Below are 12794 nucleotides of genomic sequence, written 5' to 3' on the forward strand. Positions count from 1 at the left end.
AAGACTTATCTAGAGCCCAGATGGAAGCAGTTACGGCTGTACCTGGAGAGGGTGGACACTAGGTTCTAAGTCTTCAATTTGGAGAAATGGAGCTACCTGTTTTTAAGGGATCTTGCTGTGTCAGGAAATGAGATGATCAAGGGGTCAGTGTGGACTGAAGAACAGAGGGTATTTCATCAAAAAGTCTGCAGTGGGTAAGACCCTAGAATTCTAACATGACCTAAGGAGTAGCAGCTTCCCAGGGTATCACTAATATTGATTTGCCCTTTGTCCAGTTAGGTAGGGGCTTAAAGCGGTTTTATCTGCTTTAGAAAACATAAAATTAAAAAAACTGACGACTCTTAAACTCCATGAGCTATAGAAGAGAATTCATGCCTACTGTGTCACAAGGGGTGTCAGTATTTTTAAGTACCTACATTTTAATAGTGACTGTGTAGTAGATACTGATTTATATTTTGAAATGTCTCAATAAGATAGGTATTACCAAATAATGTTACAGATGAGGAGAATAAAACTCAGAGATATCATTTATCTTGCTCCAGGTTTCATAATTCATAAATTATAAAAGCATGATTTAAGCTTAGATCTCAAGCCATAAAGTCAAATTCCTCCACTAACTACACTGCTTCTCTAAAGTGTAGTTTTCAGAGAATGATATGGCTGGTGTTAGGAACAGTTCAAAGGGGAAGCCATTCACTCACTAATTCATTCATTCATTCATTCATTCATTCATTCATTCATTCATTCATTCATCCATCCATCCACCCATCCATTGATTCCTTCAGCTAACACTTATTGAGGTCTCCTATGGGCCAGGCACTGTTCTGGGAGCTAAGGAAACAGCAGCAAACAAAACTGGCCCTTGTGAATCTCACATTTTAGTGGTGGGGAGTTTGGGAGGAGACAAATATATAATGTGTCAGATGGTGATGCATGATAAGAAAAATAAAACAGTGGAAGAGGGACAGAGGGCGATAGGGTACTGTTTTACAAATGATTATTGGGGAAGACTTCTTTGATGAAATGACATTTAAGTAAATTGGGAAGTTATTGATGGAGTGAACCATAAAGATACAGGGGAGAAGCTTTCCGGGCAGAGGAAGGAGCAAGTACAGAGGCCCTGACAACAAAGGGTGCTTGGTGTGTTGAGGGACAGGAAGGATGCAGGGTGACTACAGGAGGGGCAGAGAAGCAGAGGGGGAGATGATAAGGTGAGTGAGGGTGGGGTGGCAGGCTAGGCCAAATAGGGCCCACAGGCTGTGCTGAGATCTCAGATTAACTCAGAAACTGTCTCCTCAGACGACTGGTAGGCTTCAGATCTCGACAAAAGTAGTTTCTAATGCTCTCAACCAATTTTGGGTCCTGATGAACTTGGTGCATTTTTATAGTTACTTTGTAGACATCATCTGTTAAAGAGCCAAGTAGAATTACTTACTATGATTATTTTGGTTGCCTTATGAGCTCAAATTAATGAGCCCTTCAATCCAGTGTTTGTTCTCTGAGGGGGCATATTTTGTAGAAAGGATAATTTCCATTCATGATGACAAAACACAAATAATCAGGGATGAATATCAGATAGTGAAATATGATTTTAAATTTAATAAAGCCAACAATACACCTTGGCTTTTGCATTTGGAAGTTGGAAATCTTGTGATTTCCAAAAATAAATCTTATTTTGTTACTTATTTTGTGCAGGTGATTATCCTTAAGTTCTCCTCTGCCCCAATCAACTATGCTTTATGAGGGCAGAGTAAATCTTCCAGTGGGGTAAAAAAGATTTAAATAATACTGCATTCTGGCAGTTTGGTCACATAATGTTAATTAGGAAGATGACAAATAGAAAAGTTAATTTCAATTTTACATGACCCACTGTGTATGTCAGCTTCCAGTTCATTCAAGTCGCGTCCTTCACTTCTCCCACAGACCCGGTACTCCATGTGGGGACGCCATCTGAATAGAAATTAGATAATCCATTCTCTCACCAGTGCCTAAGGAATTTCAGGGGTAACTTTCATTAACCTTGATGGGTCTTACACATAAAAAGCCCTTGAATGTCAACAGGAGACTAGACTCCAAAGAGGTTCTTCTACTTTCCTTACTATTATCCATTTACTCAATGAATGATGATAAAGCATATATCATTAAAAATTTATAAAGAAGTACTTTAAAACTTTGAATGAGACCAACAAATGATTCACTAAAACGTGTCAAAGATGATTACTACACTTTCAAAAATATTTATAGGTAAGAAGCCAAACCAAACCAAAACACAGTAACTGCTTCTCCCATTTCTTCTTCCAATTCACAAGTGTTAAGGTAATTCCTTTAGAGAAATGCATAAATCATCTGTGCCAACACTTGTCATTGATCTGAGTGTAGCCCTAAGCCTTAGTTTTCCAGCGCATCATCACCATGTCTGAAAGCTACCACGGTGCACTGTACTTTGCATCATTATGGAGCTCCCTCTGCATGGGGGCCTCTTAGTCTCAAAACTGCCCATTTCAGTATCACTAAGGTAAATATTAAATACATTAAGAGAAAGGGCAGTGCCTCTTGCTCTCCCACTATATCACCCCTCACTCACTCGCTCACTCATCAAGCACAAGAGCTCATTGACCCTATTGGTAAGAAAAGGCCACAGAGGATTGCAGAATTTTACAAATTAGTTTGTGTCCCCTGTGAGCTATATAGTAATTTATACTTAATGGGAATTATAAAGAGGCCTTCCACCAAAATGTGTCAGAGAGGCAATGGGTTAATAAGAAATGTGAACTTAAATTCCATAGAGAGGAGGCTGAAAGGGCCCGCTCCAAAAGGCGTGGAAGCATGAGGGAATGCAGGAAATGCAGCGAGGGGGCTCTGGGAAGGAGCGGGCAAAAAAAGGGGAAGACTGAATTGGTTGAAGGAAGCGTTAAGCCATTGTCAAAGCGAGTGACTTTAGTAGAAAGCCGTCAATTTGATTTAAAAAAATCAGTCAATTTAATTGCTTATGGGTCTGACCTCTCTGGTGGCAGGAGAATAGTGAGATAAATTGTTAGATGTCAGAGTCGACGAAAATATTCGGTGAACTGATGCAGCTCTTCACCTTCCGACAGACTGCTGTGGTTTGTAAGCGCAGCATCGGTACGCGATTGCGCGTGGCTGTGTGCCTACACCTGTGTGAGTGAGGTGGCGGGAGGGAGGCAGGCAAAAGACGTCCTGATCGCGAGGCGCCTGTGACAATGACAGGTGGGACTTCAGCTTTCCTGAGGTTCATAGTCCTAACCTTACCTTAGTGACCTTTGCTTAGGGAACAAAAGTTAGGTATCTGAAATGTGAAGTAGATCATGATGTCTTAGTTTCGAACATGAACTCCCAGTGTGTGTTAAGCTATTGGTAGCTGGCAAGATTATCTTTTACATACCCCACCCCCACCTCACCCCAATACATGGAGCTACATATGCATGCAACATTATTGGGCCTGTGTCATCACGTTGGATATGAGCAGTGGAAGACACTTTCAGAACAAGAATTCTCAAAAAACATGGGGAAATACTCCTCAAACTACTCTCTCCGTCTCTCCCTGTCTCTGTCTCTCTCTCATTACTTTATAATTCTTAAAGCTGACTCTTGTTAATCCAGTCTGAAGCAAAGATTATAGCTCAGACTTGGCTGTTTAATCATTTGTTCTTCAAGGAACTTTAAAAAGCAATGGGAGATCTTGGCAATTGCTTCAAATTTACAGTCATTTTTAAATAAACCAATATCAATAATGATTTTTTATACCAACAAAGATATAGCCATTAAACTGTTTATTCAAAATAATATATAATTCAAAGTCACTGGTAGCCCTTAACTGATAAAATTTTATGCATTCTTTATAAATACTGAATATTTTGGAAGAAACCTCAATTCAGTTACCTAATGCTGTTGAATTCTGGTTTGCTCCTTGTTGAATTAATAATTAATCAGTCCTAGCTTCACCTTTGGGCCTGAAAGGATGCCAGATATGCACTCTGGTGGTTTTGAATGGGTGACAGTAGGTTCTCTTTCTCTGCCCCATTTTCTCCCACTAGTCAATTCCATTTTTCACTTAGAGGAAAGACTAACGCTGCTTGCTAGAGAAGTTGCATGGCCTGGTGGTTAAAAGTATGGACACTGGAGCCAAACTGTTTGAGATTGCAATCACAGCTCAACCACTTCCTAGCTGGGAGACCTTAGGCAAGTATTTAATGGTTCAGTGCCTCAGATCATTCACCTGTAAACTCATAATAAAGGTACATGACTGATAGGGTTGTTACGGAGATTAAACGAGTTACTGTTCATAAGATGAACAGAGGGGTGCCTGGCACACAGAAAACTCCATTAATATGTATAATAAAATAATGCTCTCAGCAAATATGATGTGACCAAGGAATTATGATTACTTTAAATGACCATAAAAAATAGCAGAAGTCAAAGAAGACAAAGTCCAAGTTCTGCTGTTTTGGCGTTCTCCCACTCCATTCCCATCTGCGTTAGCCCAAATGCCTTGAGGCTCAATTATGGACAGCAAGCTTTCTTTCCCAAGCCTCTCCCCAACCCAGAAAAAAAGAGAACAGCTTCTCTTGTTGTTCTTAAAAATATCTCTTCAATTAACACTAAACTTTCAATTTTAGAAGATTTGTGTAGACAGACTGCTTATATGGACTCAAAAAAATTGCCCAAATTTACATATCCTCTGATATTAAATATGTCCCATATATGTCTGCTCTGTCTCCACAAGGAACAAACAGTTATCTATTTCTTTAGAATAAAGCAACATATGTGAAGCATTTTATGTATATATAAAATATAAAAACCAGAAAAAAAAAATATATGTATTCTGGTTTTTCATAAAGGAATAACTGTCTCCCTCTGACAGTGTTTTGCCATGGAATTAACTGTAGCTTTCCATACTCCAGACAGTAGCCAAGGATGGGGAACATTGATACTCCTCATGATGATGACCTCTTTTCTACATAAAATCCAAGTTCAATTGTACTTTTTAGTCTGCTTGAATTCAATATAGAAAAATCAGCCTATAATTTCTTATTATTAATAAGAGTAAATCTCAGCTATAAATTATTAAATATCTCACAAATCAAATATGATATAAATAGGACTGGAGGGGAAAATGATTCCATGGAAACATCAACACATTTGTACTAATTGCCAAAAAATATTCTCAATGTATAGTATATTATAACTAATTTTTTCATACTTCAAGGGACTATAGTATGAGTATTGCCCCAAATATTTAATCATTTTAAAGATAATTTTTTAAAAAATTATGCTTGAAATCCTTGATAGAATAAAAGCTCATAAAATAGGAGTATTTTCCTAGAAATATCCACTAAGAGAAAAATGTGTATTTATAGAGATAATTTTTAACTTAAGTTTTAAACTTTAATATTTCAGAACTTCTATTTATAAAAAGTGATTGTTTTTTATTTTTTTAATGAAAGCTTTAAATTATCTGACTCTCCCTGACTACTGGGGATATAGTGTAAATCCTGGGGAAAACCCAAGAAGACGCAACAACATGGAATACTTACCATCTGACTTGTTCTCTCAGCTTCTCTGAGCATCAGTGATCAGGAGCCTCTGCTCTTGGCTAAAGGACGTGGAGGCAATCTTACCCCTGAGCAGGATCAAAGAATGCTTCCTCGTGTCTTTCAGCACAGAGGAAAGGAGGTTTTTGGTAGTTTAAGAGTCTCTATCATTTATCGAGTCATTTCTGGGTGCCAGGATGCTGCCAAATGTTTGATAAACATTGTCTCATTGAATCCTCACAATTACTATTCCCATTTTACAAAAGAAGAAACTGAACCTCTGTGCAGTTAAATAATTTGCTCAAGGTCACAAGTGGAAGAATTGGCATAGAAACCAGGTCTGCGTAACTCCAAGACATCTGAATCACTAAACTGTTTCTCTTCAACACAGGTCATCTAAAGGGCATGCATTTATAAAAGGGCAAGAGAATCAAACTGAACCTTCACATTCCATATCTCTCCTACATGCCAAAACTAAATATTTTATTGATATATATTGAAAATGATTAAAACATAAAAATTGCATTGTGCTTTTTATAACACTAGTGATTTCTGGGTTATAAAAGAGAATAAATGATAATAATAACACCTTTACCACCACCTCCAATAATAATTTCTACTGCCATGTACTAGCCACTTACTTCAAGTACTTTGCTAAACAGTGAACATATATTATTTCATTAAAAAAAGAACTAGCCACAAATTTTACAACCTAAATCTCAAACTACATTGGAACATATATATGTATTTTTTTCAGAAGTGGAAATTGTGGACACAGTTTTCCATTTCCCTGACTCTACTCTCACTTCAAGAGGACAGATTCTCTGTTGTCCAAAGTCTGGTTCATACAGGTCTGAATAATTAAATCCATACCTTGATCCCGAAGAACATGCAAAAGGTACTGACGTCAGTTAGCAAGGGCTTAGCAAAGTAAGATTTAGACCAAGACCCAATTTAGAACTAATTACAGTAAATTTACTCTTCTTATTTTTTCACCTGCTCATGCCAGGTGGCAGAAGCTAGATATGGTATGATGTGTTTCCCTCAAAATTCACCTAAGTTAGCAGGCCAGCACATTGTCACCCTGGGCTAACAGGGAGAGTAATTCTGTCATCTCTATCGGTACAACGTTAAAGGAAATGAATCTCATTGTTTTTTGGGGGGAAATAATTTATCAGATGATTTATTTTCAGTGCAGTCTGTATGACAAGTAAACAAATATGTTATTTTTTGCCTACTGTAGTTGGATTTTAAACATGAGAAAGAGACAGAGTAAGTATCTTTCTAGGATATTTGAGTAGCTCTGACAACAGCTTTGAAAAATAAAGGAACTCCATTATGAGGCGTTTAGCAGGAACTGATTTACATACTAGAGTAGACCTTTCATGAATTCTGCCAACGTAGAGAGGAAAGGGGAGGGAAAAGAAAGGTTCCAATTGCACACTACCACTGTGCATGTTGATGAATCCCCCAGCACATGTTAATTAATGCCCTATTGTGTTTGGCAGACTACCAGGGACTGTGATTGTACACGAGCTGATCCTTTAAATGGAGAGTGGCTTACTCTATATTGAAAAGAAAAAAGATTTGTATTTGTATAAGCCACAACTATTCCTTAGGAATAAGTGTTTTGCTTTTAGTGCAATTAAGAGAGAAGAACTGCCATCTATCACAATATTTTATCATTACATGTAAAATAAAATCCTCAACCCCACTAAAGTAAGTAAAAAAAAAAAATCACAGAAATGTCACTGTTTTTAAGGAAAAATAACATTGCTCCCATTGCCCTATCCAAATCAGTGTCCAAATTTCACTCACAAATTATGATAATGAATACTGTTATCTACCATCTTGTGCTCTGGATAAATCAGAGGATTGTATTCAAGCAATTAAAAGGAAATCCTCACAATAAACACATGGCAATCTCGAAAAAATTAAATAAATAATGCCATCCTGGCAACAGAGGTGATTTAAACAGAGAAAAAGAACCAGAAGATGCAAATTCTCTAGGCTTAAAGCTTTCAGAAATTGTATGCCCTGCTAGAGTTTTATTTTTAATCACGGAAAAGTAAAGATTGACTAATCACTCAGCTCGTGTTTTTTATTTGTTTTAATTTGCTTTTTACTACTTGCACTGTAAAAAGCTGATAAATATTGGATGTCTTAAAGCATGAGTGGCCTAGAAGAATAAATTGCCTTATATTATTGCTCCTTATGAATAAAACTGACATATCTAAGAAGCTGCTGCCACAGAGTCCAAAAAGATATTGCAGCCAAATTGATTAATTAAGTGTCTTTCACCATTCCAAATAATAATAAAACTCAGCTGCGGTTTACTAAACTACCCACCTTTTCCCTAATCCGCATTGCTTTAGATGAAATAGGCTGGTCTTTCTTATTTGTATTTTTTTCTTAATTATTTCAGTCATTTGGGCTTTTTTCTATGTAGAACTCCCTCCAGATTTCCCCCAGTACATTTAAGCTTTATTTCAACTAGTGATCCTCAAAATGGGGTACGAGAGCCACCTAAAGGTGAATCACATGGGAATGCTTGTTTAAAATATATGTACTGTGAGCCATGCCTCCAGATGCTCTGATTCATTAGCCTAGGACAGAAGCCATAAGTCTGCATTTTTAATAAGTATCCAAGCAATTCTGATCATTTAAAATATTCTATATGCACTTCTTTTAGAGTTCAGTGGCTTTAAAAAAAAATTCACTAGCTCTTCTTTCTACCGCATTGCTTAACTTCAAGGGACAAGTGTCCCTTAGAGTGTATGGTATCATGAACTTGGCTTTAGAAGGCCAGGTTTGTTCTCCTCCTGGTCTGAGGGGGTTGAGACCCAACATCACAATGATTTTTAACTCAAAGTGCCAGGACTGTTGGCCTTCTTTGCCAGTGGCAAAGTATCACCAAGCTATGGGGACATGAAAGTTCAAGAATAGAACAGAGATCATCACAGAGTGAACACAGAGAGGTTTGATGGACCCTCCAACATTTGGGAAACCTCTTTGTGGGACATGGTTAGCCTTACTAATTCTTAACTCATGTTTTTAATCAATTTGGGTTTGCAATAAACTAAAGGCACAAAACTAAAGCCTTATAAAACAGATCTATCATTGATAATTTTTGCAATATAGGATTCTTGCGCCTATGAGTTAATAACAGCAACAATTTGTTGAGTGCTTACTATGTGCCAAGCAAGAGCTAAATGTTTTGTGTATATTACATCATATATCTTTTCAGCAATAACCCTCTAATGCATTACAATCCCCCATTTTATAAATGAGGTCCTTGGTGGTAAACTCAGAATTCTGTTCCGCATTGGTCTGACTCCAGGGCCTGTGCTCTTAACTAGGAGGCAATCCAGCCTGTAATCTTAAGTGTGTTTTCTCTTTTTTCTAATCAGCTAGTCTTTGTGCCTCATGCCTTTGAAATAAAGTCTAGGTTGTATATGAGCATCTGCTTCCTTTGGGAGTGCTTCTAGCTACTATTACTATAAGTTCTTTGAGATGAGAACAAACGGATTGAGCCCCACCTCTGGGTTTCCTTGCCAGCACGGCCAGAACCACAGCACAATGGTGACGTGCTCAGGCTAAGTAAGTGAGGTCCTGCCGCTCTATTTTAGGACTCAGAGCTCTGACAGAGAGCTTACTGTTACATTATCTCACAACATGATTACAATAGATGAAGTCACTTTCAAGGGAAGCAGGAGCCTATACCCCGCCAGTACTTTGTTTAATGAGCCCAAGACAAAAATAACAGCATCTAATGGGCAGGGACGCTGAGAGAATGGCACAAAATAGTCTTTACAGAGTGCAACTCTGAAATACAAAGTAAGGCAAAGGCAAGTTGCAAATTGGTTTTTAAAATCTCTCTTTGCCCCAAATAATCATCGCTTTACATGGAGGGTTTCCTTTATTCCCTGTATCCCATAGTTCTACAAAGTAGAATGACCAGACTCCCACCAGGCTTCCCTACCTCTGCACTCTCACGCCACTGCTCTCATTTGGACACCTTCCCTATACAGGCTTCTCCTTTCCCAAACTCTGCCTGGCCAGTGGCATTTCTTTAAAGATGAGGGACAATGTGCCTATGCAGTGTGTTCTTGCTCTTTTAAAAAGAAATCTATGCAAGGAGATTTAGGGCTGAAAATAGGTTCTGGCGCCTGAGTCTTCTCTTTAAGTCCACAACAAATCTTGATGCTGTGTTTGGTTCTACACGCTCTTGACCTGGCTTTAGTTATAATTCTGATTCCAAAATTGATCCTATTCAGTTCTTAAACCCTTTATCCTCATAACTGAGTCCTGGATTCTGGTTTTGCCCCTGGAAGCTACATTTCTTCCCTGGACTGGCTTTGATAGCTCTGGCTGCTGTTAGTTTAGTATCATCCCCCAAATCTCTACATCCACTTTCATTTTCCCTCAACCTATGGCTAATGTTTCATTCTAGAACTGTGAACTGACAGTCAACCTTAACCAAAATCTTGCCTGATTATTCAGGCTGGAAGTGACTTATTTCTCCCCTGTACTTGATTTTGACCTTTCTTATGGTACTTATATTGCCTGCTATATAATGACTGTTAGTTTACATGAATACATCTAGTTTTCTCTGCTGAATTATTAGCTCCTTGGTGTTAGGGACCAGGTCTTACTCGCTTTTATATTGCCCACAGTATTTTGAATTAATAATAATGGTAATAATATTAGAAAGCATTTAATGAATCTCTACTATGTTCCAGGCACTGTGCTACAAGGTTTTCACTCATTATTTCTTTTGATTCTTGTGGGAATACTGTAAAGTAGGCATTATTGTTATTAACATTTAATAAATGTATATACCAAAGCTTAGAGAGTTTCAGAAATTTGCCCAAATTTACACAGCTAGGATGTGTGAAGCCAGGATTCTAAATCAGGTCTGCCCAACTTCAGGACAAGAACTCTTAATCATGGCAACAGTTTTTAGTGAATTGGTTGAATGAATAGACCTATTTACAAAATTCAGTAGAGTAAACTGTTAAAATATAAAATTCTTTTAATGTTTCAAATAAATACATTACAGGCCCAATATTTTTTAATATCAAAGAGGTATTTTTTCTCTGACTCTACAATATTTAATTTATATCATTTAGAATTGACATGTAAAAAATGTTTACGTTAAAGATGTAAATAAAATGAGATTCAATCAACTAAGTTGGGCAGCTAATGGAAAGTGTGATGGAAGGAATTTATGGTGCCGTTATACATTGTAAGCACCCATAGTTATTGAAAATAAAAGATTGAATTAATAAGCCATTTAATCAATGTGCAAACCTTGAAAATCAGCCTGTATACTAGCTACTTTAGAATAGTTAATGAAAACATACAGGAACTCCTATAAAATATTTGGAATTAGACATACTACCAATAGTGTATATTACTGTATGGAAATACAGCATGGTTCAGTGGTTAAGCATCGATCCATGAACCCGGAGGTCAGGGTTCAATTCCCGGTTGGGGTACATGCCCAGATTTCAGGCTCTATCCCAGTGGTGGGGGGGGGGGGCATGTAGGAGGCAGCAGATCAATAACTCTCTCTCATCATTGATATTTTTATCTCTTTCTCCTGCTCCCTTCCTCTCTCTGAAATCAATAAAAACATTTAAAAAGAAAAAGAATGGAAATGCACATGAAGATGATGATCCCAACAAAATCCCCATAGTGGAATCACACCAAATATCAAATCCTAGAGTTAGCAGCTCTGTCATTGGCTTATAACAGAGATGGCTAATTCTAATTAACCATAACATTGTAGATTAAATTAAATATAACACTTATGTAGGGTAAACTTGGTACATAAGAGGCACTCAGTGAAAGTCAATTCTCTTCTCCTATCAAAACCTTCCTATTTTATTCATTGAATGGCTTCAACTAATTTTACCTTTCTAAGACCATACTTCCTATAGGCCTTAGATAACCATCATAATGCTGGAAATCATACCTGGCTTTCCCAGAAGTCTTCAGTAACATCAAGAAGAGACAAAGGAGAGTCAGAATATTTGTGGTAATTTCTCTCCTCTCTCAAGAGGTCAAAAGAGAACCCTCAAGCAAGGGCAGTGCTGTGGCTCCTCTAGGACTTCTAACTCTCCTCAGAGGTGAAAAGGGGATTGTGAGTCACAGCGAAGCCCAGCTCCCTCAGAAGTCTGACTCCACCCACAGGTGTCAAGGCTTTGGACTTTGACTATCCACAGCTTCCCCAGACCTCGTGGCCTCTTCCAGTAGGGGTCTAGAGGGAGGCCTAGGTACCCAAGGCCCCTAATAAACCGTAACATCACACTTAACGTCTTTGCTACCATGCCCTACTTGATGCAACCAGGACTAATCACATCATTCCCATTATCCTTGTCTGTGTCAGTCATCAAAAGAAGCCCAAGATCTCAGTCACCCCTCAGATCTATCACTTTAATTCTTCTATGGCTCTGCACTGCCTCTGACCTATGTTCCTCTCCACCACTCCCCGATTCATGAAACCCTTTTTCTGTGCCCTCTGGAATTCATGGTCTGTCAAAAAACATCCCCTAAACCCTTAATTCTCTGAACACTCCCTTCACCTTTTTTACTCTAATAGAAACCTGGCTTCTCCCCGAGGAGGTTGCTTTCCTTGCAGCGCCTCTCAGCTGGGTTCCTGTTGTCTGGGTTTGTTTTCCTCCTCAGTCCTCATACATCTGGACCTGGAGGTGTGGACATGTCCATCAAGCCATTCTTTTGCACTTATCAGTGGCAATCATATTACACTGCTAAGGCCAACAGTCAGTTTTGGTTCCCATCTCACTTGACAGGGCTGGTTCCTCCCCCTTGAAACTTTTCTTCATTTGGTTTTCAGGACACAACATTCTCCTGATTCTTTTCCTGTGGCACTAGCTATTCCTTCTCACTTTCCTCTGCTGTCTTCTCCTCAAATCTCCAGCAAAGTAAACATTGGAGTTTCCTGTGGCTCATTACTCAGGTCTCTTCATTTCTCCATTTTATTTTCTCATTGATTTTGTCCAGTCTTGTGGAATTAATTACCACCTATATGTTAATAGCTTCCAACTTTATTTCTGGACTTCTCATTTCTAGATTCACCTAGTTAACTGCCTACTCAGTGCCTCCAATTGGGGGTATAGTAGAGATCTTGTACCCTACAATCTATAGGGAGTCACATAAAAATGTATACATGCTTTGAATAATTAATAATTCCAATGTTCCTTTCTTTTCAGATTT

Source organism: Miniopterus schreibersii (genome assembly GCF_964146895.1).
Source record: "Miniopterus schreibersii genome assembly, chromosome: 3".
Lineage (NCBI taxonomy): Eukaryota > Metazoa > Chordata > Mammalia > Chiroptera > Miniopteridae > Miniopterus > Miniopterus schreibersii.